Below are 24,752 nucleotides of genomic sequence, written 5' to 3'. Positions count from 1 at the left end.
GTTCAATGATTTGTGCTCTAGTCATGCGGGACTGATTTTCAGGCAGTATGTTTTCAGGTAATGTACTCGCTGAATTTCATTGCCAACTACAACCATTTGTCTTCGGGTGTAAAAGAAAAAAGTCATGGAGTACATGAATTAAAAACAAAAAAATACTGTTGGGGCATTTCATTCTTTTTTATAACACTGGGTGGAAAAGAGTAACCAACAGATGTGCAATATGGCAAATAAAACCAACCATTTCCTCGTTTCAGATATTTCATGACAGGCTCATGGGAAGCCAAAGTTTAATGCCAGCAATATCAGAAACTGCAATACATCTTGGATTGGGTAGTTCTCAAGTTAGAGATGGCAGTCAGTCCAAAAACAGAATGCTGTGGGAAAACATAAACAGGTAAAGTGAGACTTTGAGCAGGCTGGAAATCAAACCCACGGCTGCTGTGACTGTGCCGCTCTGTGGGCAAATCTTCACTGTAATGGTCTCATGAATTTGACAAAAGTTCAACAATCGGCTCAGAGGTAGCTGGTGTCAGGGCCATCTTAACAGCATTATAGGTCCCCGGGCAAAGCAGTGCACTGGGGCCCCTACCTACACAACTACTCACAGGAATAGAAATGTAAATGGTCAATAAAATTAAAAATATGTTTATTGTATTGGTACTTCCAACAAAATCAGTGTTCAGACATTAAAAAACACGCTGTACAACAAAGATTAATCAACACAAACATTTGAACAATATAACATATAAAATTTTAACATATAAATGATATTCATTTGGTAAACCATACGGACGAAGATGGCATAGTATGAAATTGCTATGAATTCTTTATTATTAATCAAGTCTTCAACACAAACATTTGCGAAATTTCATTACAGAGAATTGAGTTGAAGAGATGTTAACATATACTGTATGCTTTTATGTTTGGTAGTGCATGAGATCCGTACAAATACAGGCACATGAAGTTGCAGAGGTGACCGTGATACTAAATCAGAGGCAAATACCAATGTCCACTTGTAACACAATAAGAAACATTTATAGTCTAATATAGTATAGTATGTAATTATTGACAGAAAGTCACGACATACATAGATTAGCATGGGGCCCCTATGCTCGTGGGACCCCCGGGCAACTGCCCAGCGTGCTCATGCGTTAAGATGGCCCTGGCTGGTGTGCGAAGGACAGAAGTGTTTTTTCACTAGAAGCTTCACTGGGCACTGCCAGTTGGCCATTCAGCTCGTTCATGCTACAAAGTCTAAATACTAGAATCAGACTTTTCCATTATACAAATTAAATCTGAATCTTGGACAAAAGCAACAAAAGAAAAATGTGATCTCAGTCCAGGGGTGCTTTTAACAGCATGTGGTATTATTTTGAATTTCTTTGTAATTTATTATCTAGAATTATAAAGTTAATAATGGACAGGGAGACTGTTTTAATCTACCAAACCTCAGACTTCTTGCTTAATACAGCATATGATAAGTAGAATCCGATCTTTGCCAACTATATGAACTAGCAAGGCAACAATATTCACTCTTCTGTGTTTCAAATTTACATCGGAATGCAAACCTGCATGTAATTGAACAAAAAAAAAATTCTACTTCTGGGACCTGCCAATCCTCAATTAATCTGGGAAGCAGATGTTCTACTCCAGCTGTTCAAAATCCAGGAAACTATAAAGAATGTCATGTGTGAAAGGTCTTGATTTTATTGCCATCTTCAGGAAAATCCTTCTTAGAATTACTGACCAAGAGAAATGCACTGAAGGTGAAACAGCTTTGGAATCTGTTAAACATTGTGAGGGATGGCCCACGTCCTTACTTGGTTAGATGGGAGAGAGTCTTCATAAGTCATTATCTCTCCCGGAGAGCTAGATGGCAGCCCCCCTGAGTTGTAGCAGTATCTTGGATTCCCACAGGGCAGCATGGACAAGGTGTTCTTCGACTCAGCCCCATTGGGTTCTGTGGGTGCCGCCAGGGGATGCTGCAGGGACTGGAGAGCCCTACTTCATAGTACTTTCGGGTGGGAGATAGAAGGAGGTGGCTGCCTGGCATGGATGAGCCAGAGTCGGGTTGAAGGTAGACAATGCTTGCGAGGAGGAGTGAAGGAGGCAATGACAGGGAGAAGGAAGAAAAGAGTCGAGTCTTATCAAGCTTAATTGTACTTGTGGCTGTGATGGGAAACACTTTGGGAAGAGTTTCCCACAATGCAAGACTCTTTGCCTTTTAAGCTTATGTCTGAGCCTGTTTTGCTGGGTGTTTGCTGGGTGTTTGGGGATCTGAAGTGTCCCCTGGTGTCCACTATTGTAGTTTACTTAACCTAACATAAAGCCACAAGGTCCAGAAAGTGTCGCAGCACCATTAAGAGCAAGGCATGAGTCGACCCAGGGCAGGATTCCACTCCTTCTCACTCCGACACCCTCTGCCAGTTCTTTGGATTTGACAGTAAACTAACATGGTCATGGTGACTCTGTTACCTCAACCCAGCACATATGTTTGATCAAAATCTGTGATAGTCTGCCACAATTTGTTCTTTCATTATAAAGGAAGAGTAAACATATAGTCTGTACTTTTAAGCACAAAGTATGTTGTCACACTGTTTTCTTTTTGCTTTAATATTCATAATATGATTTGTGAAATCCTTTCAAGCGGTTTTCATATAGAAGATCACTTGACTTTGTGCTGCATTCCTGTGCTGTGGGAAATACAAGTTTTCCAGTTGGAAATTTCAAGTGACTTCCCTTCAGAGTGGTTTATACTGCCTGAAATGGCTGAGTTTGGGTGAAATGTTCACATCATTCAACAATAAAATTGAAAACAAGACAGCCAGAACTTGGGACTTTTGTGGTCGCATGGTATTTAGAATATCTTGTGCTTAATATATTTAAGGTTATAAAACATAACATCTTCCTTTTATGATGATTGCATTTTTTGCTCCTCAAATAGCAAAGCAAAGGCAACCTCGTGTTTCTTGTAAAATGCTAACTGGAAATTCACATGAATACAACAAAACGGGGAGGTAAGATGGCACAACTAGGAAATTCCTATGGCAGTGAACATGTCGTTAGGCGTCACTCATGCAGTTTGAAGAGCCTGCTTCCCTTGATTTTATTCAGAACTGGGCAGGTCTGCTGCACTCTGTCAGCCTACTCGTGTGTTAACTGCGCACTTGCGTTCATTAGCCGCGGATAGAAACGTACACAGATACAAATGCTCAGGTGATCGCATCACTCTGTCTCCTGGCTGAAATAATCAGTCTCAGTATTTAAGAAATCGCTCAAGTTGTGTTGATGAGCTGAACGTTGTAATAAGCTTTCAAAATAAAGCACTTCCACAAAAGGAAAAGGTTTGGGGCCTATCCCCGTATAATGTCGGTTGGACAAAAGAAAACACAAAAAAGACTTTGGTTTTTGTCAAACAGCATGTATAGCCGGTCCTGTTCAAAGGAGTGACATGACATAGGAGTGACATAACAAAGGAGTGAAACCTCAGATATAAATTTCAAAGGAGTGACAACCATCCAACCAACCATCCAAGTGGTAGCAACGATTTTTTGGCGAGTGTACTTTCAGTTGTGTGTGGTAGGTGACTCCAATAAAATGTCACTCCTTTAATATGGTATTTATGTCACTCCTTTGTTATATCACTCCTATGAAGAGTCACTCCTTCGATACAGACCCATTATAGCAATTGACAACAGTAACAGACAAAGATGGCATTTATATACAAGGACAAAATGGAGGACAGAAATGAGTTGGCAGGAGATGACTTGGAAACTGTTGGATGGATACAACATCATCAAAGGGGGACCGGAAGTGAGGTAATGAAGGAAATGATATCATCAGATGGAGCTGCAAATATCATCATTGCAAGGAGCTGGAAGTATCGTCATCAGGAGGTGCTGGAAGTGACATCTTGGTGGCCATCTTGGAACCCGGAAGTTAGGTATGTTTTATTTTTCTTCTTTTTGTCTGACAACAGAGAGAGAGAGGCATTAGTACCACACATCAACCCCTTGTCTCGCGATGTTTCACTCACTTTTGGGCTTGTTAACTGCCTCCTAAGTGTACGTGTGTGACAGCGTACAGTGCTAAACTGAGTAATGCAATCTCAGGAGCAGTAGGGTAACATGGTAAGAGTACCACGCGTCAAGTAGTCTAATTATTATTTAAAGTAATAAGTTCCCTAATGCAGTACTTATCTTATTGAAATAACAATATCTGCGTTATTATTATCATTTCGGCAGCACTGATTGTAAGACAAGAAGCACGCACACTGGATCCTTTGCAGGGCTCAATTGCACAGCCAAGAAGAAAAGAGTTTGCTGCAGGCATTCCCGTAACAGAAACCTATAAATAAAGAATCGATTTGACTAAACATATTTATAAAACGCAAGAAAACTATCACAGGCATCATGCTAATTTTTGAATTTGCTGTGGCCGATAATGATGTTTAAGTAACTCTTTTTTGTGCTGTTTAATGACGGAGAACTCTACTTGCATGTGTAAACATGGATTATTAAGAAAGAAACCAGGTTTCTTCCTAAATCGAGTTTTTCACCTTAACCCAATTATGTGCGTGCATGTAAACGTAGTGATCATTGGACTGATACAAAGCCCCATATTCTCTGGGCTCTATGTGTATTAATGGTCTTTAAAAGAATTACTTTTTGAGGATTACTTGTGTTCTGTTCTGTGCATTGTATTGTAATTACCCCTTGTTTTTGGACACCCACTGCACGCCCAGCCTACCTGGAAACGGGTCTCTCTTTGAACTGCCTTTCATTTTTTTCCTACAAGGGTTTTTTGGGAGTTTTTTCTTGTCTTCTTAGAGAGTCAAGGCTGGGGGACTGTCAAGAGGCAGGGCCTGTTAAAGCCCATTGTGTCACTTCTTGTGTGATTTTGGGCTGTACAAAAATAAATTGTATTGTATTGTATTGTAAAAGTACTTATTCTGTTTTCACGTGCTATCGGACAGACAGTAAATACGAGTGAGTTTCCTAATTTGAAATTAAATGTGAATGCCTTATGAACTTGAAGACGATGCACAGAAAATAAAGCTACCCGAGTTGTGATGTAATGCTGACCTTTCACCTTAGTCAAATGTATTAAATAAAAATATAGCCTAATTACTATATATACTAACGTATAAGTTGGGTCTTGAAACATGAAAAATCGATCATAAAATCAGACCCCGACTTATATGTCCATTCAAAAATTCGACATTTAATTTTTTTCTTTTTACATCTTCTTACCTCCACCAATCTCGCATCAGTTTCTCAGACGCATCGAATTTTGTTGCAGCAGTGAAGTTACCAATTTCTTTCACTACATCAACGACGTTTAATTTAAAACCAGCTTCATATTTTCTTCTGATCGAACGCTCCATTGTAGATAATGGATTCTCTTACGATAAAGGTATATGAGGGTGTGAAATACAAAGAACACAAAACAGTGCAAATGTTGCTTTGGAAAAGTTCGGGTATTACCGTGTGGTCACATAGGCACAATAGAGAGAGACAGAGAGGTTAGGAACACACGCTGATACAGTGCATTGCTGCACCCACATACACAAAAAAAGGCCATGTGCTCCGTGGTTACTCTCTCAGATGGAGTTAGCATATCATAATCTCTTGGACCAATAGCGTGAGTTTTCTGCATTCAACTTACACAACCTATATTATAAAATATCAGAAATTATATGATAAGATCAAGTCCCGACTTATCCGCGGGAGGATGTATCTGCGAGTATACTGTATATGGTAGCCAGAAAAGTAATTTTTGTGGTCGTATTGCATCTGAAGCAAAGTAATTTAATATATTGAGTTTAGTGTTTATTTTCACATACTGTAAAATTAAGTTTATCCTTAATTGCTTGTTTTGAAGGCCTAGTAACAAATCTCTGAAAAGTCCAACTGGAAGTTCATGTGAATGCATTGAAGTGGCAAGGTGAAGCGTCGCAAGTTGGAGCTGTGAAAACTCTAAAATCACCTGAACCGAACATCAGAGGGGTTAATTATTTTTTGTTTGGTCAGGATAATCTGTTCAAGACTCAGAAAACATTGGAATGATGTTATAAACCCCAAAAACAATGACAGTACAAGGCCTGAAGGAGCAAGCTTAAAGTCATGGATTAATATGCAAAGAAAGGACCATTGTTAATTGTGAGAGCCAGGCGATTAGATATAAATATCAAGCTACTAGCTGCCATTTCAAAGCCGGTATCTTATCACAAAATGCATTATCATCAACAGCAAGGATTTGTGAGGATCAAGAAGAATGTTCAGAAGAAAGTACAGAGTGTTTTATTGCCCTTGAGAATTACATCAGTACATTGCACCATAAAATGACACAATTTATGCAACTCCTGAATAATCTCAGCGTTGCATAGTTGAAACCAGAGTCTGAGACTAATCCTCTTATATGGTCCACTGGTGGTCAAAGCATGCTGGCTTTTGCTTTTATCCTTTAGGTTTTGAAACCCTCTGAGGTGTTCTTGTCTGCCTCTGATTTTTAAAGGCTTTTAACTTTTGCCCACTTACACTAAAACGTTCAAATGGGCAATACACCTTACAAGGCAGGCGGCCATTGTATTTGTGAAGCTGCACCGAACTGATGAACAGAGCAAACGCTCAATGACTGTAGCCACTTACACGCAGTTCATGAGCTCCACAGATCTGTTATTAGTGGTTGAAACTTGTGTTGGTTGCCTACCTCTCAGATGTAGTTGACCTCGCTCACAGAAGACACTGTTAAGATTTTGATCAGATCGATGCCATAATGGGTGTTGTGGATGCCCCACGATGCCCATGACGGAAGAAAATCCCTAACACTTATGGAAATTACCTGTCCGGGATGCCTTATAATGCCTGTGCTGACAGGGAAGCCAGTAAAGTCAATGGATTGATAAATACTGAAGGCAGGGAGCAGTGAGTCCCCCTCAATGCTAGGTGGCAGCGTCCCTCACATATGGTCCCAGTTTGGACACCCACAGAGCTTGCATTGGAGTCGAAGTCCGGAGGTGCAGCTCTGTTGGGGTCAGTGGGGGACGATAGGGTGCTGCCAGGGAGAAGACTGCCCTGGCTTCTGTATAACCTGGAAGTTCTTCCAACAAGCTATGCTGTGTCACCGGAAGTACTCCCGGGTACACCATAAAAAGAGCCCACTGCAAAGACGCTTGGAATCAGAATCGGGAGGCATTGGGCAATACTTCAACTTGGTCGAGAAGGACAAGAAAAGGAAGTCTTTTGTCTTGGATTGTAATTAATTGGCTGTGTTTTGTGTAGACTTTTTATGTTCAATGTATTTGAAAAGCTGTTGGAAGTAAATGCTTATAATAATAGCAATAATAATTCTTTGCATGTATGTAGCGCTTTTCTCATTACTCAAAGCGCTCAGCTTATATATATATATACAGTAAGTACATACACTATATATTTTACCTAGAATTTGTGGAGGGTTGTTTGTGTCTGAGGTTTGGGAGCTCATTAGCCCCCTAATAGTGTAGTAAGAATTTTTTGAATTGTTGTTTTTCATTTACTTCTTAATTTTGAATTCTCATTACGTGTTTTTCTTTGTAGTACAGATTCAAATTTTTGCATTTATTTGTATTTTTGATTTTGTCTTGGTTATTAAAATTATTTTCTTTACTTTCCATGGCCATTTTGGTTTTCCAGGTTGCTACAGAGCGCATTTCTGGAAGTTACACAATTGACGTAACTGGTGCACAGCTGTAAAAATTACTGTATTAGATGTGTCATCATCTGAGTTTGCGGAAATTTTAAACAAAATTTTGTATGTGAGTAGTAGTGCTATTTTGATACCTCAGTTTGTGACTTTTACTTTTTTGTATAGTTACAATAATATTTCAACTTACGATTTTGACTAGATGAACAATGGAAGTCTAGGTTTCGACTTTCTGGCTTGTTTAATGTTTCCTCTTCTGGTCTTTTCCATTTACTCTCGTTGTCTTTCTTAATGCCAGGCATAACAATCAAAGCTAGAGACCAGGAATTTAACAAACAAGGATCAAAATACAGAGAGAGAAAAGTGCCAAAATAAAAAAGCAGAAAACCAAAACCTGAGATCAGAATACAGAGACAAAAAAGTCTTGCACTGCAGTCTCCTCAGATGCACCTTATAGCTTCTACTAACACTGAAGGTTGTGAGATTTGACAAAAAAAAATCCAAAACATGGATGCCAGGAGCTGTGCAGCAACGTCTTTTGGAAGTTGGAAAAGACGACGTGATGTGTTAGGTGACTTCCAAGTAGCATGAATGGCAACAGGGCCTGTAACAGTAAACAACAGACTGCAGGGACAGCCGGAAATGACAGATGCCATCCAACAAACAAACACAAAGATAGTGTTGTCAGAATAAAGATAAATTAATTTACATTTTTAAAAGAACAAAGTACAGTGGGCTTCTTCTTCCTCTTCATCTCAAATTTTAGCGTGGGGTTCAATGTGCCTAAAGTAAGCTTTTCTATACGCCACGGCCGTGCATATCCTCTCTGGTCAGACCATTTTCCTTCAAGTCTTCCTTTACTCACTTCCTCCACCAACTGCTTCAACTTTACCTGCTTTCACTTCCCATGTACTTACAGGCTCATGACTCTTTTTTCTACATATTCATTGTCTCCCATCATCCTACTGTCCTGGACTTTGTTAGATTTCTCTCCTACTTCTGGTGTACCTTGGATTGTCCCATTTCTTCTTATGGCTTCCTTTGTAACTCCACACATCCAATTCCACATTCTCTTTTCTGCCACATCAAACTTCTTCTTCCGTGCTACCTTAAATACCCCTATCTCAAGTGCATATATCACAATGATGGAATGAGAATAATGACAAAATATTGTAAATATTAAATAAAGTACAAACATCCAACACTAAGAACAAGAGGTTCCAAAATGATAATTACAGCAAACAGAAATGAGTAATGATGCTGAACTGGATTAGGAGGACGAGGAGGAGGTTAGGAGCCCACGCCGATACAGCGCATTGCCGCATCCACCACATGACAAACCAACTCAGGATCCAGATTAGGATTCGAGTGCAGCCATGCAACGGGTGACACCACACAAGTTCAGATGGAGCAGGACCAGTGTGAGGTTTTTTATGGAGGCTGGAGTGCCAATTCTGCCACCAAACCCCAGGTTTTTCCCTGCAGGTTGGAGGGCCTACATGTAGATTAACGTCATACTCAGATAGGAGCAATTGTAGGTTAAGGGCCTTGCTCAAGGGCCCAAAAGAGTAGAGTCCCTTTTGGTGTTTCCGAGATTTGAACCAGCAACCTTCCGATTGCCAGTGAAGATGCCCAGCCCCAGAGCCACCATTCCACCCATAAACTGTATTAGCAGGCTACGAAATAGATGGGTGGATAATCACGACCAAAACTGTCAGGGCCTGGAGCATTTGGAGTACGTTTTTGCAATGACTATTCTACCACATTTTTTTTTTAAATTTTGTTTGAGTTCTTTTGTGTTTTCCTGTGCGGTTTTGGATGTTAACGGCAGAACACCTCAATGAGGCACGTGCACCACGGCTGTGCTAATTTCATTGCTTTGTCACTGTTGCCTTACACATTGCTATGTGTGAATGTACAATGTCATGGGCACCACTTGTATATACTGTCTCTTATTTTATTTGTAGAAGTTCAAAAAAATTATGAAATTAAAAAGAACGTCTGAAAAACATAGGTCTAGTAATAAAACTCCTACAGAAATCTTCATTTTGTACAAACAAAGGCATCATTTATTTGATTTCATTGTTTTGCCAGCTTCAGTTTAATTTTTGTTTCAAGCAAACAGGCTTTGTCTTGTTATTTCCTATGGTTGGATGGCTGCTAACCAAGTTTTTATTTTCTTTATCTGCAGGTGGCTTTTGCCCCCTGTTGTGTTTAATTGATGTAGATAAACATTTTTAGAGATCATTTCATGTTTGGACTACACTGAAAAAGTGAAATCTAAGCAAGTGAAAAGTGTTTATATCATGACAGTAAATCTTGTTTTCCTTATTGTAAGAATTATTGAGTTATCAAAAATTGTTTATTTAAGATTGTTTATTTACTTTAAGAAATCTTGTCAAGTAAAATTTGCTTAGTCCATTGGCAGATTTGTTTGCGGAATAAAAGCAAAACATTTCCCATTTAAAGTTTGTTTTTTTGTCTAGTTTTTGCATATGCATTTTTTTGCAGTGTAGTGCCTGCAGAGCTGAATGTCCTGAGATTTTGACAATGGTGTGTTTGTGATTATCAGGTTATCAGGTTTTCGAGTAATCCAGCACTTTAAGACACTTCATCTTTTAGATATTCTGTTTTCTGAGCCATTTCCAAGCTAAGACTATGCGTTTGGTTAGTGGAACTAATGTCCTCAATGCTACCGCTCTAAAGAAGTGAAACATTATTAGGTGAGCTTTGGGGAATTTACTGGGTGGAGGGGTGGCCCTCATGGGTGGAGGGGTGACCCTCAGGCTAGGTATTTTCACTGGTAATCGGAAGGTTGCCGGTTTGAATCCTGTAAATGCCAAATGTGGCTCTACTTTGTTGGGCCCTTAATCTGCAGTTGCTGAGTCCTGAGTATAACGTTAATCTACATGTAGGCCCTCCAACCTGCAGGGAAAAACCTGGGGGGTGGTGGCATAATTCCCACTCCAGCCACCATAAAAAAACCTCCCAGTGTTCCATTTCATCTGAACTAGTGTGGTGCTGAGGTGTCACTCATTGCATGGCTGCACTCGGGTCCTAATCTGGGATCCTGAGTTGGTTTGTCATGTGGTGGGTGAGGCAATGTGCTGTATCAGGTATTTTTGACGATTCTTCCATACAAAATACCTCTAGTTCAGTTAAATTTGATGGCTGCCGAGCATGGACAGCCTGCATCAAACCATCCCATAGATTTTTGATGATATTCAAGTCAGGGGACTCTGACGGCCATTCCAGAACATTGTACTTCTCCCTCTGCATGAATGCCTTTGTAGATTTCGAATGTGTTTTGGCTTGTCTAAATGAGCATTTGAATACAACAAGCAACTCTGTCTGTGGCGTGAGTGCAGAAAGGGCTTCTTTCTCATCACCCTGCCATACAGATGTTCTTTCATCAAATTGCGCTGAATTGTAGAATGATGTACAGATACACCATCTGCAGCAAGATGTTCTTCCAGGTCTTTGGAGGTGATCTGTGGGTTGTCTGTAACCATTCTCACAATCCTGCACATATGCTACTTCTGTATTTTTCTTGGCCTGCCAGACTTGCTGGGTTTAACAGCAACTGTGCCTGTGGCCTTCCATGTCCTGATTACATTCCTTACAGTTGAAACTGACAGTTTAAACCTTTGAGATAGCTTTTTGTAGCCTTCCCCTAAACCATTGATTCCCAAACTCGGTCCTGGGGACCCCCTGTGGCTTCAGGTTTTTGTTCCAACCAGACTCCTAATCAGTGACAACACCTGATAGCACTGATCTCATTTAATTAACTATTTTTTTCTATTTTTATTCTACATTCAGAAAAACATAGGAGCATGATTTTTACATTTATAATACATTTAGAAATATTTCTGCTTTTTCTATAGAATCAAATGCTTAACTCTCTTTTGTTGATTTCATTATATTTTACCCTTTCTCTATGCAGTTTTCCCACTTCGTTGTATCTTATTAACAACAATTAAAAATGAGCACGCTGGCAAACAACACTGAATAATCAAAGGCTGCAACTACTTTAGCATCAGACCCACTAATTGGTAAATAAAAAAAGTAGAATGAAAATCAAGACGAAAATACTGTTAAAAAGAAAAAAAATACATTACTCCCATATAACTGCTTGGTACATTTTAATATATTTCACATTTGATTTAATTTCATACAACTAAATACTGCTTCACTAAAAATCTTTGTTCGGTCAACACCCCAGTACTCAGATGTTCCTAGGAAATGAAAGACATACCACTGTTATCTTTTTGGTTGAAAGTAGAGTCAATTATTATGCAGGCTGAGAGGAGTTCCCAAACTTTTTCATATGACTGTATATATTGTATGTATGTATTGTGATGGGCAGTTGGCAGCTCAACCCAGCCGACACATCCAGGACACTAGATGTCGATTTCCCTGCAGCATACCTGCAGGGCTCCATGGGATATGGAGTTCGGCTTCACAGCCCTGCTGGGTACCACGGGTGCCTCCAGGAAACACTGCAGGGAGACATAGGGAGTTCTGTTTCCCGTATAGCCTGGAAGTACTCACAAGTCACGCGGACGGAAGCCCCGAAGTACTTCCAGGCTGAAGAAAAGTTAATTCTCCATCTGACCCGGGTCAAGGACTATATAAAGAACTGCTGGAGACCCAGCAAGTGAGCCAGAGTTGGGAGGGAGTGAGACAGAGCTTGCTGGGTGATGAGGAGGAGAATTTAGGGAATTATTGTATTGATGCATTTTGTTTATTGTGGACATGGTGCTTTGAAGGCACTATTTTGAGGAAAAGATTAAAAAGTCTTCTTATTGCTTTTAAACCTGTGTCCAGAGCATCTGTCTGTTGGGTTTCAACAGCGCCCTCAAGTGTCCACAACACATATATATATATATATATATATATATATATATATATATATATATATATATATATATATATATGGTTGAAATAGTTTACTGTCAAATAATGCAAAGAGTACGCAACACGTGTTTCGCCCTAATTCTGGGCTCATCAGTCGCGAAACACGTGTTGCGTACTCTTTGCGTTATTTGACAGTAAACTATTTCAACCATTCTATGATCTGATTCTCACAACTGAAGGCATCGTGGCGGATGTTAGCCGAATTGCTGACCAACCACAAGCGTTACCTGGTAAGTAACCACCCATACAATCAGATTGTGATTCAGACTACGAATGCCGTGAATATATATATATATATATATATATATATATATATATATATATATATATATATATATATTGTCGCAGTTGAGGCTTTTGTCCACCTCTTGAACCCTCAGGTACCACTCTGAACACGAGGTAAAAGTACAACAACTGTTTATTTTGTTGTCACGTGCACAAAGCACTCTCCGCACCACACTCATATAAATCACCAACTCTCTCAATAAACAATAAACTCTCCTCCTCACCCAGACACTTTGCCACCCTACCTCCCAGCTCAGTTCAGTGTACTGGGCTTCCCAGAGTCCTTTTATACACCCTGACCCAGAGGTGTTCCCATTCAACAGTCCACAGTTCCTTTTCCCTTCCGGGTCAGGGTAAACAGTCCTTTTCTTTAACCCGGGAGCACGTTGTTTCTTCCTGTCACGTGACCGTGACGTACTCCCTGGTTATAGGGCACATGCAAGCCTACGAGCCCCCCTACAGCGATGCCTGGTGGCCCCCAAGGTATCCAGCAGGGCTGTGTATAAAAACTACATAGTCCATGAGGCCCTGCTGGAACTCGGGGCATGTCCACGCTGCTGGGAGAGCTCCTCCTGGCGGCCTGGGGGTGAGGGCCAGAGAAAGAAGCCGGCAATCCACCACAATATATATATATATATGTATATTGTAGCAGGCAGCCAGGGCCCCTGCCTTCGGTTGGGGTTGCAAGGCCAGAGCATTACTTCCCCCAAAGCACTAGGTGGCAGCCCTCCTGGGTTGCAGCGGTGCCTCAGACTCCCACAGGTCTCCATGGGAGTTGGAGTTTGGTAAAGCCCTGTTGGAATCCGTTGGCTCCTCCAGGGGGTGCTACAGCAGCTGCTGTGCTTTTCTCGGCTGCTCTTCTGCCCCACACGGAAGTGCTGCCGGAAATGTGTCAATGAGCACCTAAGTAAAAGCGTACTCAATTTATAGTCTTTACACACACAGACATAATTCCAAAAATGAATTTTTCAGATTCAGGTAGGTCTAAAACGGTGAGATTCATCAAAATCTCGACATCAAATTTTTGGACGATTACAATACTTTCCCTATACTTCGTATACTGTATAACAAAGTAAAACCACTCCAAATTCATATTACACTAAAACAATTTTACAACTGCATTATTTGTAGACAATAATAATTCAATATTTTCCTGACACTGTAATTTGCCAGTAAAGAGGCACAATGACCTGCTATTCGTCAGATTCTAATGCAACCAATAATTTTAGTTTGAAACCTCATAGATTTTAACTATCTGCCAGGTACTTCTTTCAAAAAATGTATGCTTAAGAGATCTAAATCCTCCACAACCAACAACTGATGACAGGACAGCAATCAATGCAGTGTTGACATCACTTGTGTTGGAATCTGGTGCCTTGAAGGCTCTTTCAATTTCCATATGCCTATTTGGACTCAGTTTATAACATTATGGCATATTGTGAAATGTTATTAAAACCAACAATGATAAATATCACTGCTATTTTTTGTCTAGTTTTTATAAAAAATATATAACATAAAAAAGAATGGGATACGTCTGGCTTTGATTAAGTAGATAAAGTAGAAAGAAACCATTTCAAAACAGTAAACTAAGTCCCTGAACAAACACGAACATTACACCATATGCATATGTTTTTAAATTTGTTTTAATCTATAAAATGTTTTAGACATCTCTGCTGCTCACAATAGTCAATTGTAACATAATGCAATGCAAGCACACCTTTGGGATGTGAATCTGGAATTGAAGAAGAAAGCGAAAACTGCATAGAGACAGTGACTAGTGAAGACCCTGAACCCAGGCCTCCGGAGCTGCGAGGCAGACTACTGTGCCACCTTTTAAACCTTGCACACCAGTGCCTGGGTGAAAATTTAAAGAGTACAGTAGCATGCCCCTGGACACAAAAGAGAAGAAAAAAAATGTTTATTTTAATTACAGATTTAAGTTTCTCATATTTTTGGGATTTTCAGAACATAGCAGAAGAGCTGAAGGGCAGACACTTTTGTGTAATAGTCAAACAAAAAGAATCAAATGTCTGAAACAGATGAAGATGTACCATTCACTCCACCAAACCTCTGAAATGCAGACACAGGATGACTGTACAATTTTAAAATACAAAAAAAAACAGCGGATGTCTCAAGTTGGGATCTCTTATGGTAAAATAAGTGGAGGCGATGTTCAGCCAGACTCTTGTGGTGATGTGGAAAACAATTCTTGATAATCAGCTGACAAGAAGAGGCAAAAGCAATATTTTTGTTATCACACAAACAATAAAAAGATCAGGAGATATGGATAGCATTTCATTTGAAACCAGAGATCACTTTAAAAAGCTCTTTTATAATGTGTAGGAGTTAAAGCAGAACTAGAAGAGATAAGAAAGATAAGATAGCCTCTAAAATGCTTAGCCTACCAGGTAGCTAGGACTGCAACCTTGCTCTTTTGAGTCACAATGTGTCACACTACTCATTAAAAAAAGCCCTTTTAATCCACAAAATTTGAAGAAATGTGTTTGAACAGTTCACCATGCCCTCTATCACGCATATTTTAATTGAAGATTTTTTTGGAAGGTGATACTGCATTCACCACCATCCATCCATTCATCTTCCTAACCCACTTATCTGGGGTAGATCCCAGCAATTATAGACAGGAACAGTCCCTGGACAGGGTACCGGCCCAACACAGGGAAACACCACACACACCACACACACACACAATAAGGCCAATTCACCAAACCTGCATTTGGACTGTGGGAGGAAACAGGGGCATCTGGAGGAACACAGGGAGAAACTGCAAATTCCACACATGGAAGACCAACCTCAGTCTGCCACTACCATTCATCCCCTTATTTTTCCTAATAATACTTTAACTAATTAAGATTCCCACAACTATTCACTGTATTAAAACAAAGACATTTTCAGCCTTCAAAAAGTCCCTATAATAAATTTGTGAGTACAAATGGGTAAGAAAACAGATGGATGGATTATGTCCAAATTAAGCTGTGCTTATTTGTGTTTGAGAAAGCCTTGTAACTGACTGGCATCTGTTTTATTGCTTCTGGCATGGCCTCCAGCACTACAGTGCTCTGAATTGGACTGAGTGGGTTTGTCATTGAACAAATTAGTGCCAATAAGAACAAAATAAGAAGTGAATGAATGAAAGAACAAAAGAGTCTTACCTTCATATGTTCCAGTCACACATTCTGTGTCATCTTCAACCTTCTGTCAAGCAGGAGGAAACCAGAACTAAAAGTCATAGCCTACTCTGACAGACAAGTCAGCCCCCATAGTCGTACTGTAAACAGACATTGTTGTGTAGAATGTGATCCATTTTCTACAAAATGGACTAGAACATCATTGTTCATTTTTTCTAAGCATTTCTGCAGCTGTATTTGTTATTTTTATGTGTTTAATTTTTGAACTTCCTGATTTGCTGTTGTTAACATTTGGATTATGGACTGTCCTTATTGTCTTGTTATAAATTTTATTGTTATTGTTCATGGACACAATCATATTGTTGATGGCAACAGTGCATGTAGCAACATCTGCAAGATCAGATCATATCTGGTGGAGACTCCTGGGGCCTCATGCGTAACGGCGTGTGTAGAATTCGCACTATAACATGGCGTACAGACAAAAGCGGAAATGTGCTTATGCACAAAAAAATCCAGATGCAGGAATCTGCACGAATGCCAACTTCCACGTTCTTCCGCTCCATAAATCCTGGTCAGTGTGAAAAGTAACGCACGTGCACGCGCCTGCTGTCCGGCCCCAACTCCTCCCAGAATTATGCATCTTTGAATATGCAAATCAATATAAATAGCCCTTAAGATCAGCCTTCGGTGAAAAGGCAATGGCAAAAGCACGAGGGAAAATAGAATTTCAGCGAATGCCAAGTGGGGGCAAAGGAAAAACATACTATTTGTTGGTTTAAACAGTGATATAAACAACAAAAGGAAGTTGATCAAGTGACATAGCGTGTCGGAGAAAGTTCACAAAGTCGCACAGTACCGGAAATAAAAAAGAAGTTGTCACATATCAAAGTTGCTGTGAAAAGGAGAGTCGTAGCCCACCGTCTGAGTGTCATATGAAAGCTTATTAGGGTACAGAGAAAAAAAAATAGGGACACAGTGGGGAAAAACTACGAAATGTCAACTTTAATCTCGAAATTTCCACTTTAATCACATAGTTTATTTTGTCATTAAAGTAGAACATCATAAACTTCATCTTAAAATCGTTTAATGTTTAGTTTCTCAAATCCCATCGTAACTAAAGTAGCACGTTAAATGCTTTGTTTTGTATTTGATCTTCTATGTGCTCTGTGTGTGTGAATCAGGTCTGCAGATGATTGGCATCAGGTGATGCCACCTCTGTGAGGTACCAAATCTCAGTCCAGTCTCTTTTCTTGTGTAGTTCCTATTTGGTGGGACAAGCAGCCTAACTCCAGTTGAAATTATGATTCCGTCACTGTGCTGAAAAAGCATTTGAAGACTTTTTTCTTTGGTGAATTTCGGTCTAACTCTGCCTCCCTACAGAGTAGTCAATGGACCAGTACCTATATATATATATATATATATATATATATATATATATATATATATATATATATATATATATATATACAGGGTTAGTCAAAATTATGTTAACACTAATGGATTATTTTTAACTCAACCACACCTTTCCATGTCGATGGACGGGTTGTGGTGGACATTGCCATGGCCTCCACACTCTCTTGATTTGACACCCTGTGATTTCTGGTTATGAGGTATGGTGAAGGAGCACGTGTATAGCAGGAACGTTCGTGATAGCAATGACCTGAAGGACAGAATATGGACTGTGGTATCATCTATTCCCCACGAAATGGTACTGTTGCTCGTTGGTTTTTTGTGTGTTGAACATGATGGCGAACAGGTTGAGACATTCCTGCAAACCGTCTTGCACATATGAAATTTTTTTTGTGAATAAATTGTTTCTGCCATTCAAATGTTAACATAATTTTGACTCACTCTGTATATATGGAGACACTTGTGAGTCCTATGCTCCTTCTTGACCACTCAGGTCTTCAGATGATTGGCATCAGGTGATGCCACCTCTGTGTGGTATCAAATCTCAGTCCAGACTCTTTTCATGTGTAGTTCGTATTTGGTGGGACAAGCAGCCCACCTCCACTTGAAATTATGACTGCTTCAGTGAGTTTAAGAAGCATTTAAAGACCCTCTAGTCTGGTGAATTTCTGTCTAACTGATGTTAGGTTTTTGCAACCTTGAAGTTGTAACTCGCTTGTATTTTGTTCTGGAGCTCTTCACTTTTGGTGACCCTGTCCTGTAACACTTGTTTCCCCAAATTGATGTTGACTGGGAGGTGTGACATCAGTGCACTGCTGCCATAAATAATGGTGGCACACACATATCCTTCTCTACAAAATAAATAAATAAATAAAATAAAATAAATAAAACATATGAGGAAAAGTTTATTTTAGTAATGCCTGTGAGGGACTTGATTGTGCTTTTTGGCTAGCATTTGGGTTTTGATGAAAGATTAAATTCAGATCGCCGCAAGTCATGCTTTCTCTGTGCTAAGTGGTTTAAAAAAAACAAAGTTGACACATTTCAGTTCTAAACCTGGCAGTGCTTCTTCAAGCAAAAGATTGTGGGAATTTGTAACAAACTACAAAGGCGTTCGATGGAGACTGAGAGCGTAACAACCTTTAAAACGTATCTGGATGAGATTTGGGGATTTGGCGTTGCTATGAACTCACCAAAAGGCTTGACGGACTGAATGATCTCCTCCCGTTTCTCAGGCTTCTTACATTCTTATGTACTGCGCCAGGCTCTTGAATGATCTTTCAGGTAATAACAGTATACACTAAGCAGGTTCTCATTCCAAGACCTCAGTCTCTCGTTTCTACTCTTCTATCCAGAGGCTGCAATGGATAGCCAGAGAGTGATGCCGTCCATGCGCAGTGCCGTTCAGTGTTGTGGGGTGAGCTGATTCCCACTGAACTTGACGGTTTTCAAACCATCTGAAGTCAAGCTACTTCAGCTACTTCTCAGTTAAAATAAAATAAGACTGCTTTCACATAAAAACAAACAAGCCCCCAGGGCCATGTAAATGCAGGTTTTAAAGGGGCTCGTGCTTTGGCCTGAGTGTGGCAGTTTTGGAGCCTGTGAGTATTTTTACTTCATCAATCTAATAGTTGCAGTGTCTTGGTCGCTGTTCCTGCTCTCGAAACGTCTGGTTATTAATGTCTTTTGAGTTTTGCAATTAAACCATAACAACCCGGAGATACATTGGGTGACCACAACTCAGATTCGTTTCCAGCAGTACCAGTTTTTAAAGATACCCAGATGCCAAGGCCCCATGTGTTGTTAAAATGAAAAGCCACTATATAATTATCATATCTAAATTGTGCACTATGTGATACTGTGCTCATCCAAGGTAATGACGGGCTGAAAGACCAATAAATTTTAAGAAACCAACTTGAATGGGTACGAAACAAAAATGTCATCCTTTGGCATTCTAACAAACAAACTACTTTAAACGCATTGCTCTGGGCGTGAAGGAACTCCACCTCTTCTTCTCTCCATTCAACAAGTGACAGCTCTTTCTGGGCGGCTGGGCTTTTATGGTCCTGGGACCGGATGGAGTGGAGTCAACTGCCCTCCCTGGTCACTGTGGAGGCAAAGGGAGACCAGACAGACAGCAGAAGTGCCCCCTCTTGGTCTGTGGTGGTATTACATACCTGGTAGGAACCCAGATGCTGACCCTCTGGCATAAATGCGTGACAGATACATATGAATTGAAGAGTACATAACATTTTAACTCCATAATATTTGTCACTTGGCTTATCATGTTTTGACTTTACTACTGAGCTGCACAGAGGTTTGCCACTTTGCTTTGGCTTTTATCTGAGACTGAGTTGCTGGTAAAGAAAACTTGGCCGAGGAGTGTTGAGACATGCAACCGGCTGGTGGAATTTAAAAACAAATCCCAGACTGCCTTAGATGGTCATGGTGCTGATAGTCAGTCAGTCAGCCATTTTCCACGGGGGTCTGCTGGAGCCAATCCCAGCCAGCACAGGGCACAAGGCAGGAACAAATCCCGCACAGGGCGCCAGCCCACCGCAGGGCACACACACCCACACACCAGGCACACACTAGGGACAATTTAGGATCACCAATGCACCTAACCTGCATGTCTTTGGACTGTGGGAGGAAACTCACACAGACACGGGGAGAACATGCAAACTCCACACAGGGAGGACCCGAGAAGCAAACCCAGGTCTCCTTACTGTGAGGCAACAGCGCTACCACTGCGCCACTGTGCCGCCTGGTGCTGATAGTACAAGATCATATTTCCTATAGAATTCTTCTGTCTGTAAGTTTAAAAAATAGTCTCTTACAAAATTAATTCTACATATGACCATTCCAGAGAGTAAGATGGGAAATATGATCAGACTAACATAAAAGCAGAAGAAGGTGAAGAACCGAGACACACACACATTGTGTGTGCGCGTCCTGCAATGGACTGGCACCCTGTCCAAGAAGTGTTTTGAGCCCAATGATTGCTGGGATAGGCTCAACGGACTATGAAAATGTATGGATGGATGGCGAAGGACACACCCACTTATGTTGTGATTGGTCCATGCCAGGGACATTATTCTTCAGTTGTTGGTAGTGATGCCCCTCCACCTTGTGTCACAGACATACTCACTCAATTCCACTCCATGTTTAATGAAGAGCACTCAGTTAAACAAAATAAACTCAGTAGGACATATTTTAGGTTGTAATTGACATATTGGTTACCAGGATATGTTGTGTTTGTGAGTGGTGCATTTTATAGTAAAGGATAAAATGACTTTCATTTTTTTTCTGCAAATGCTGCTTTTATGATCAGCAGCAGTGCTTCCTCGTAGTATTTAGCTAACTAAAGAGAATAGGAGTGAAAGTAACAGTACTGTAATACATTTTACTTATATAGCATCTTTCTCAAGCTTAAAGTGCTTCACAGAAATTCAGAAAGAACAACAGGGCATATACTGTATAACATTTATGACAGACAGAAGGGAGCCCTGCCCGATTTGGGATGCCCTTCTGATGAAAGAACTGGGAGAGAGGACATGTTTACAGCAATACCTCGCCTGGAACACGAGAGGGCAACCACCCTGGATTGCATTGGAGCCACGGCCTTGGAGCTTGGAAGCTCAACCCTGCTCGGGCCCATGGGGGGCACCTGGGATGCAGCACTTCCGCCACACCCAGCCGAACAATATATTCGATCTCTTTTCGTTGTTCCATTGTTTCACCGAGTAATAATTTCCATTTGATTGCACTAATGCGATCTTTCCTATCATTTTTTTGAGACTTTCGAATTTTAGTACTTTCATTATCTCTAACCTACTCTGCATGTGTATCGCGCCAATGTTTTTGAATTATTTACAACATATCACTTTGTCATCTACTCTTTGTCTTTTATTTCCTGCCCCGGGCGTGGTTAAATCTCTTTGCACAAAGTCTTGTCTTGCGGGACATGAAAGTATCTCTCTGAAAAAGTTATATCTCGTTCCAGGCTAAAAAGTCTTGTCTCGTCCCAAGATTTTTAATTATAATAGAGAGATGTGATTGGACAATCGTCAATGTACTTTTTCATGTTCATGTCAATGGTTCACACTTCACACCTGCCATTAACATAATTACAGATGAGCAAGCGCAACTTTACAGTGATTTCAACTTCAAGTGGAACTTCAGAAACCAAAGAAAATTTGTTTTTTTCTTTCATGAAACAACCCTTCATAAATTGTGATCGAGGACAAGCTTACACACGGACTGTTCCTGCTCTAGTTATGACAAATGGAGCTGGCTAACTGAATGTTTTTTAAGTCAGGTCAGGTCAGGTTGGTGCAGTGTTGCTGCACCCACCACACAATGAAACAGCTCAGGATCCTAGTTGGCAATAAGGCAGACATGAGGTCCAATCCCTCCGTCCAGAAATGACTGTATGTATTTTTCTACATATTAGAAAGTTTTTCAAAGTACATAAAATCTTTCTCAGAAACTCCATGACTCAGAAGAGGTTGAATGCAATGGCCATGCTGTCAACGGAAACGAGACTGGTGACAGAAATGACTCAATTTAATCAGAAAGTAATTCAGAAATTTAGTTTCAAGTAGTGTGTGAAATAATCAGCCTTCACACGCACAAAAAGGTTTGGGGCAGCCACTTGTATACTTGAGCTTTGGCTGCAAAAAGAGAAAATAGGTTGCATAGTTGTGTGCAGATTGAGTCCAAAACAGAACTGATTAACAGAGGAAAGATGGCGCAGTTTTAAGGTCGGTCAGGGGAAGTGATGTCATTGGGACCAGAACCGGAAGTGAGGTCATCGGGCCTGGAACTGGAAGTGATGTAACTTGCCCCGGAACTGGAAGTAAGTAGCTGTCTCCCATGTGCACGTGTGTGACAAGTGGTACTGGGCAGTGTGTAGGCAACATTACAGTTTGCATGTGTGTTTTTTCTTTTCTTTTCTCCTGAGCTATGAAGTGCTACTTCTAAGTCCCATTCCTACCACCATAACCCCCAACACCCCCCCCCCCCACAAAACCCATCCCCTCTCAAACAATTTTTCACAGGCTGCCACTGTCAATAAGGTCTTCTTGTGCAGAACTGATGCTTGCTGGATGTTTTTTTTGGCACCACTGTGACTAAACTTACCAGACTTTGTGATAAGGTTATTATGACTAGGGCCCAAAAATGTCACCTAGAAATCATGGACAGAAAGATAGCAAAGTGCATAAAGAAGGACATGAAGGGGTCTGGATAGAAATGTTTAAAAAATCAATATAAATGGTATAATGTTCACAGCTTTTCTGAGTTTTATATAAACAACAGGAGAGAGAGAGAAGGTGTGAATATGACTAGGAGAGTAGAGATGAGGAGCAGAAGCAGGGGCTTCATACACTAGGTTTGTTAATGTTTAATTGAATGCTTTATGAAGTTTTCTTTTACAACTGTATAAAAAGCCAAAAACAGCAATGAATTCATCTGCCAAGAACTTTGCACCTCTGCACAGATGACACAAGATTTCGTAATTCCCCAGCTTTATCACTTTCCTTGTTCTGTGCCCTAAACCCAGGTGGCAGAGTGGCACAGTGTGTGGTTCTACAGGGCTTGACTCCTGTGTCTGTGTGGAGGTGACGTGTTTTCCACATATCTGTGTGGGATTTTCTGCTACAGACACTTACAGATTAGGCTGATTGGTGATTCCACGTTTGCCCTTTGAATAGGCTCTGAAATAGGCTGGTAACCTGTCCATGGCAGGAGGGGCTACAAACCCCCCCCCCCCATATCTTGAATTATACTACACCAGTAACGGCGCACTGCACGATAATGTGCAGTGAATCCACTTGACTTGAGCATTCTTAGTTTTCATGCTCTTTCTCTGTACATTTATCATTTGTTTGCTCAGAGGTTGATGCACTTGCTGCTTCCTGAGCAGATCTTCTTTTCTCCACCCTAGTGGCCCGCTTCTTCTCTTCTTTCATCGGCATCTTTTCACATTATGAGAAAGAATGATTTAAGATATGAAGAGGTAGTGTAAGTGACCTCGAGGGTGGTGGAGAATGAGGACGGCACCCATACGCCGTACCGCCGCCCTGCTGGCTGCTGCTGAGAGTTGATTCTCGTGTTAAAACTGATTAAGTCAGTGTTAGTGTTGCAATTACTTAGTACGTTTTCTTTAATTTTTCACTTAAGCTGGCACTTAAGTCTTCAATCTGCCTCAAGAATGATTTAAGATATGAAGAGGTAGGGGAAGTGACGGCGAAAGTGGTAGGGAATGAGAACGGCGCTTGTACACATGCGCCGCACGGCCACCCTTCTGGCCGCTGCCGAGAGTTGATTCTACAATAATATAAAATAAAAATAAAAAGAGGAATAACCTTGGAGGTCAGTCATCACCCTGAAAATGGATAATAGAGGTCACATAATATATATGTACCAAATTTCAGGTCAATCGGTCAAACGGTTTGCGAGCTACAGGTGATTTAAAATCCTGGACAGACAAACGAACAGCCACGGTAGCATATCATATAAGAAAATGGATCTGGAAATGTAATGTTTTGTCCTCTTTATCATCATCAGTGTGCCTTGTTGCCTGTGAAGTTAGAGATCACTTTTCTCCAGTATGCTGTATCCTGCATCATGTACAGTTCTGTTTTCAGACCAACTTCTACTGTGTTGTTCTTCATAATGTCCAAGCAATTTAACCATATCCTTCCTCTTCCCTTGGCATCCTTCACTCTGAACTTTGTTTGTCAAAACCTTCTCACCTCTTTACGTGTCCACAAAATTCATGCTTTTTTATCTTACCAGCTTGCCATTAACAAACACTCCTTTATTTGTTGCGTGTGTTGTCCACGGTACTTTAACTTACACCTGAGAAACCACATTTCAGTTGCTTCAATCCTTGTCCACACGGCTATAGTTATTATCCATGTCTCGTATCCATAAAGCATCACCAACCAGGCATAACCTTTTAGAATCCCAAGTCTCATTTTCATGCTCATTTTGTTTTAATGTAAGCAGTCAGTTCTTCTTCTGAAAAGTCCTTTTAGCTATCCCAGTTTTCCTCTTAATCTGCTGTCTGCCGTCCAATGTGAAGGTGATCCCCAAATAGTGAGAATAATCCACCTGCTCCACTGTTTATCCATGCGCCGTGAGACTGTATTGGGAACTTGATGATATCTTTGTTATTACCATGCAGACCGTCTTTTTGATGTTTAACCTTAGCCCTCTCCTTTCACTCTCTTCCACTACACATTCTAGCAGCTGTTAAAGCTTCTCTTGTGGTATCATCTGCAAATGTTGTGTTGCTGATATTTC

This window comes from Erpetoichthys calabaricus, chromosome 17 (genome assembly GCF_900747795.2).
Source record: "Erpetoichthys calabaricus chromosome 17, fErpCal1.3, whole genome shotgun sequence".
Lineage (NCBI taxonomy): Eukaryota > Metazoa > Chordata > Cladistia > Polypteriformes > Polypteridae > Erpetoichthys > Erpetoichthys calabaricus.
Note: the sequence above shows the minus strand (reverse complement) of the source record.